This window comes from Stegostoma tigrinum, chromosome 8 (assembly GCF_030684315.1).
Source record: "Stegostoma tigrinum isolate sSteTig4 chromosome 8, sSteTig4.hap1, whole genome shotgun sequence".
Classification (NCBI taxonomy): Eukaryota; Metazoa; Chordata; class Chondrichthyes; order Orectolobiformes; family Stegostomatidae; genus Stegostoma; species Stegostoma tigrinum.
In genome coordinates, this window is record NC_081361.1 from 33,245,934 (window position 1) to 33,251,933 (window position 6,000).

The following is a 6,000-nucleotide window of genomic DNA, read 5'->3' on the forward strand; positions in this document are numbered from 1 at the left end:
CCAGGGATGCCTAACCTGAAGAAGTTACCCTCCTCCCTCCAGACCAACCTCAGGGAATCTCTCTCCCATTGCAACTCTCTTGTAATCTTCTTTTCTCTCCATCTTTGGTCCGCCTCGCCCTCTCTCCCTATTTATTCCAGAACCCTCACCCCATCCCCCTCTCTGATGAAGGGTCTAGGCCCGAAACGTCAGCTTTTGTGCCCCTGAGATGTTGCTTGGCCTGCTGTGTACATCCAGCCTCACATTTTGTTATCTTGGATTCTCCAGCATCTGCAGTTCCCATTATCTCTGATACTATTTTAACCTCACTGCGAAGCCTCTTCCAGGGATGCCTAACCTGAAGAAGTTACCCTCCTCCCTCCGGACCAACCTCAGGGAATCTCTCTCCCATTGCAACTCTCTTGTAACCTTCTTTTTTCTCCATCTTCGGTCCACCTCCCCCTCTCTCCCTATTTATTCCAGAACCCTCACCCCATCCCCCTCTCTGATGAAGGGTCTAGGCCCGAAACGTCAGCTTTGGTGCTCCTGAGATGCTGCTTGGCCTGCTGTGTTCATCCAGCCTCACATTTTGTTATCTTGGATTCTCCAGCATCTGCAGTTCCCATTATCTCTTATCTATGTTAATGAGAAGAGTCATTTGGAATATCATAAATTGTTCCATAGCCTTTCCACCCTGATAGAACACTGCATCAGCACAGGACTAGTAAACTGTAGTATTTTAGTACTAGCACCAATAGCACTGGTCATCACAGCAGTGACAGGGGTGCTGGCACCAGTTATTATGATACGAATCTGTAGCAGAAAGTGTGTTATCTCTGATGTTATATTGCAGTTACTTCCTTGGCAGATTCTCTATGTTTTCCCAGAGTGGTATGAAAAGCCTGTTTGTTTGGGGTTTGTGAGGCAGAAAGCATATCTAATACTACCAATTGTATCACTGATTTAAGAATCAATATTTTAATTGACAATGCATGACTGTAATACATTAAAGAAAAATGCACCGCAAAGAAAAAGACATTTCATGTAATAAGGAAAACAACTACTGCCAATTCTCCATCCTACATGGTTTACATGCTCGAGTTTACTAGGCCCCAACTTACATCCTCCCCATATTTAAGATAACTAATATCTCTTCTATCCTACATATAACAAAAACTTTTGACACAAAGAAAATTTTTGAAAGAATTCTCTCTAAATAATTTTGAAAGTTGTTTCACATTATGCACCTTTTGAATCTTCTGTTGTAAGGTATAACAAAAGAATCCAAACAATCTAGTTGGAATAATGAACTGTAATTTTTTTTTGATTCCACCAATTGCTGGACGGGTAATTTTAAGAAGTGGCTTAATATTGTGCAATTAAATTTACATATTGATGAGAAGGCAAAATATAAAACTCACCACTTGATGGCAGTAGTGTTATTATTACCATAAGACTAGAGTGTTTTTAACCAACCAGTTCAGAGATGTTACCATGACTCCCTGCTGGAGCAAGTGGAACTGGAACCTGGGCCTCCTAATTCAGAAGTAGGGACACTACACCAACACCACATGACCCTTTATCCAACTGTGGGGCATGGGTGTCCCTGGGTGGGCCACCATTTATTGGCAATCATTACTTTCCCGTTGAGAAGGAGGTAGTGAGGTACCTTCTTGATCCTCTGCGGTCCACGTGTTGTGGGTGGACTCACAATGGCATTCGAGAGAGAATTCCAGGATGTTGACCCAGCAACAGTGAAGAAGCAGCAATATATTTCCAAGTCAGGATGCTGAGTGGCTTGGAGGGGACCTTGTGGCTTGGAGTGGTATTCCCATGTATCTGCTGCCCTTGTCCTTCTAGATGACAGTGATAATGAATTTGGAAGGTACTGTGTTAGGTCTTTGTTGAATTTCTGCAGTGCACCTTGTAAACAGTACACACTGCTGCAACAGACCTTCAGTAGTGGAAGGAGTTGATGTTTTATGGATGTGGTGGCAGTCAAGCGAGATGCTTCGTCCTCGATGATGTCAAATTTCTTGAGTGTTGTTGGGGCTGCACTCATCCAAGTTGTGTGGTTGTGTGTGCAACTGTTCCAATATTCGAGGATCAGCACATCAATCGCAACATTGGCCTCTGGTTCTGGGAATCACTGCAGTGCATGGGCATCAGAGGCCTGTGCCATGTGTAAAAAAATTCAAGAGAATACTGCCCCAAGGATGCTGCTAGCAAGAGATTCGACGATAATATTCCATTGAATGTCACGGGATGCTGGGTAGATTGTCTTTTATTGATGATGGTTATAGCCTGCTATTTGTGCAGTGTGAATGTTACTGGCTACTTTTCAGCCCAGGCCCAGGTCTTGCTGCAGATATTGTCCAGGTCTTGCTGCACATGAGCATGGACTACTTTAGTATCTGAGGAGTCGTGAATGATGCTGAACATTGTACAATCATCAGCGAACATCCCCACTTCTGACCTTATGTGGGAAGGAAGGCTATTGATGAAGCAGCTGAAGATGGTTGTGCCAAGGACACTACCCTGAGGAACAAGGCTCTTGTGGTGCAGTGGTTACATCTCTACCTCTCAGTCAGGAGGCCTGAGTTCAAGTCTCACCAACTCCAGAGGTATGTATGACATCTCTGAATAGATTGTTTTGAAAATACCTACCCTGAGGAACTCCAGCAGAGATGTTCTGGAGCTGAAATATCTAACCTCTAACAACTACCATCATCATTCTTTGTGCCAGGTTTGACTTCAATCAGTGGAGAGTTTTCCCCGACTCCAGTTTGATTTTGTTTATTATTGTCACATGTACCTAGGTACAGTGAAAAGTTTTGCTTTGTGTGCAGTACAGGCAGATCACGCCATACAAAGTGAATAAGGGTAATGATAGAGAGTGAGGAATACAATGATATGGCTGCAGGGAAGGTGCACATAGAGTGAGATCAACATTAAGTTTTAAATTTGGGAGGTCAATTCAGAAGCCTAATAACAGTAGGGAAGAAGCTGTTTTTGAATCCTGTTTTGAATCTTGAAGCTGTTCTTGTTTTGCTTGAGCTACTTAGTGCCACATTTATTCCTTACAGTAATTAGTCTTAAATGATTGAGTTACGTTAAGTAAAAACTTTTCACATATTTAATATAAAGAACTCACTATATAGAGATTTTATATAGCTTAATTGATTTTTGTTACCATTTCAGCTGTTGGGCAATGGAAGTGCGTTAAGATGCATTTTAGTAATTCAAATTTTCTTGGAATCAGGCTGTACTCTTACAATGTAATCCCTAAACTCATAATTACATTTGATGTTGCAAATTCAAAATTGTGGATCCAAAATTGTAATTATTTTTGCATTGCTCTTCTACATGAGCTTTTTGCATGTATTTCAGAGTTATTGCACTAATTGACCATTGCTGCATAATATTACTGCGTACGGAATTGCAGGAATCTAAGCAAGCACAATACCTGCCAGATAACAAGGTGTAGAGCTGGATGAACACAGCCGGCCAAGTAGCATCATAGGAGCAGGAAAGCTAACATTTCAGGCCTAGACCCCTGCCAGGATATTTAATCTCAATTCAAAGATATGACCACTAAACAAAATACTTCTTCACTAAAGTTTTTGTCTTCTTACTTTGATGGTCAAAGAAAATTTCAAGGAGTAACATATCATGTTTGTCTTGTTTGTAATAGTACTGCTCCTTTAAATTGCAAACTTTGTTGAATTCATCACAGCAAAGTAGCATTTTCTCTTCCCATTGTTTTCTGTTTGGTTGGCTAGCATAGTTTAGTAGAAAATTTATCATGATCAGAATTGAGTGCAGTGCTAGTTCAGCTAATTGAAAATCTGAATTGCAAGACCTCTTGTCTCTTTCCATGCCTCTGATATTATTTCACATATAGTCTGACATAATGAGATTAACAATGGTTTCTGGCAAAACAAAGAGCATCACGTACGAATGAGAGACTTTTAAAAATACGGGCTTGTTGTTTAACAACTCATCTGAAAGACAGAACTTTCAAAAGTACAGCATTCTCTCAGTACTGCACAGCTTTTTGAAGTGAATTCCAAGCCAGATGGGGAAGAAAAGAGACAAATCCTCAGCTTGATGATGTTTATTTTTATTAACTGAATGCAGCCTTATAAATGTCTAACTTCTACCAACCATCCCCGGTACCTCAACAGTCAACATCTATTGATACACCAAATATAAACAAAATCAATTAGTCCCTAACGGTGTATTGTAAGTAATCTGAAGAAACCAAACTAAAGAAATGTTTCCAGGGCTGATAACACACATTATCAGTGATAAATGATATATCAACATTCCATTGCCTAAACCTGTTGATGAACGATTTGGCCAGAACCAGCAGCAGGCTAATGAAGAGATCCTTCAATTTTCCCACCCCCTTCCACCAGGTGACTAAAGATCGGGAGAGTGGGGCTGAAAGCACAACCAAAATTGAAAAATCAGTCCCTTCAAATAGTGGAACAGGGCTGCAAACTCAAGCTATATACACATGGGCCTATGGGAGGCGATCGCCGAGTGGTATTATTGCTGGATTGTTAATCCAGAGAACCAGGTAATGTTCTGGGGATCTGGGCTCGAATCCCATCACAGCAGGTGGCGGAATTTGAATTCAACAAAAATCTGAAATTAAGAATCTAGTGATGACCATGAATCCATTGTTACTTATTGGAAAACCCCATCTGGTTCACGAATGCCCTTTAGGGAAAGAAATTGCCATCTCCACTTGGTCTGGCCTATATGTGACTCCAGACCCACAGCAATATGGTTGACTCTTAACTGCTCTCTTGCAATTAGGGATGGACAGTAAATGCTGGAGCTAGCCGGTGATGCCCTCATCCCATAAGTGAATAAAAGAAAGTCAGACAAAATTCACAGAAAAGACAAGTGGTCCTGGAAACTGTAAAGCATCCTAATCTTTTGTCACATTTGACTCTGGCATGCTACTCCACCCAAGTCAGTCCTGGATAGAATTTGGGAGGATTCTAACATAGGACACCTCAGCCTATTTTTAAACTCTCCTGAAAATCAGTCACTCAAATTAACTAGACATGAGACAGCCCCTTAAAGGGCTGTAACAAAAATCAAATCGTCAAAAGAAACATACAAAATGTAAATTTAAAAAGTTGTTTCTTTTAATTTGAAGAAGCATTCCCACGGGTGAGAATGCACTTCAGCCTGTGCATAACCCACCAGTTGCAGGAGGCCTCAAATACCACATGCTCCCACTCCAGGTTTATCTGGGCATGGGTGTAGCCATTTAAGAGTGGCAGCCAATCAGGTGCAATGATGCCATCCACAACTTGACTCCTAGACAAGTTAATGGACATGTTGGCCAGTCCCAGGAGCGGACCCATGAGGAAGTCTTCCAATCTGCCCAAGCTCTTCTGCACAAGTGACTGTTGAGCAGGAGCATGGTGCAGAAGTGCAAATATGAATCTGAGGAACTCAGAAATGAAACGTGAGATGGCTGGTCATAGTTGAATCTTAGGGTCACCACATATCTCAGGCAAGGGGACAGGTAGAGAAGGAGAACATTTCATGATAACCTCCACTGATGCAGGAATTGGATCCTTGCTGGTGGTGTCACTCTGCTTTGCAAACCAGTCATCTGAACTTTTGGGGTGTGATTATACGTTCAACCTCCGCAGTGCCCACTATTTGTGCAATGTCCACACTGTACCAGAGGATACTGTATGCTCCCTTGCCAAGGACACTCATATGTGAACATAACCACAGAAAAGAGGAAGTCAGTTGGGTATAATGGCCCACTACCTAGAATTGTTAATAGCCATCTTGGTCAGACCCTGGAGCAGACCTGCCTGCCCCTCCCCACACCAGTTGTTCAAAAGTCAACAGCATGGGAGAAAAGTACAAGATAAATTTGAAGAGCAGCACCATCAGGTGTGAGAAAGGGGCTCTAGCCTCTTGTAAGCATGGAATGCAGACTGCAGAAAAAAAAACAAGGGAAATGGCCTGGAAGTTCACAAA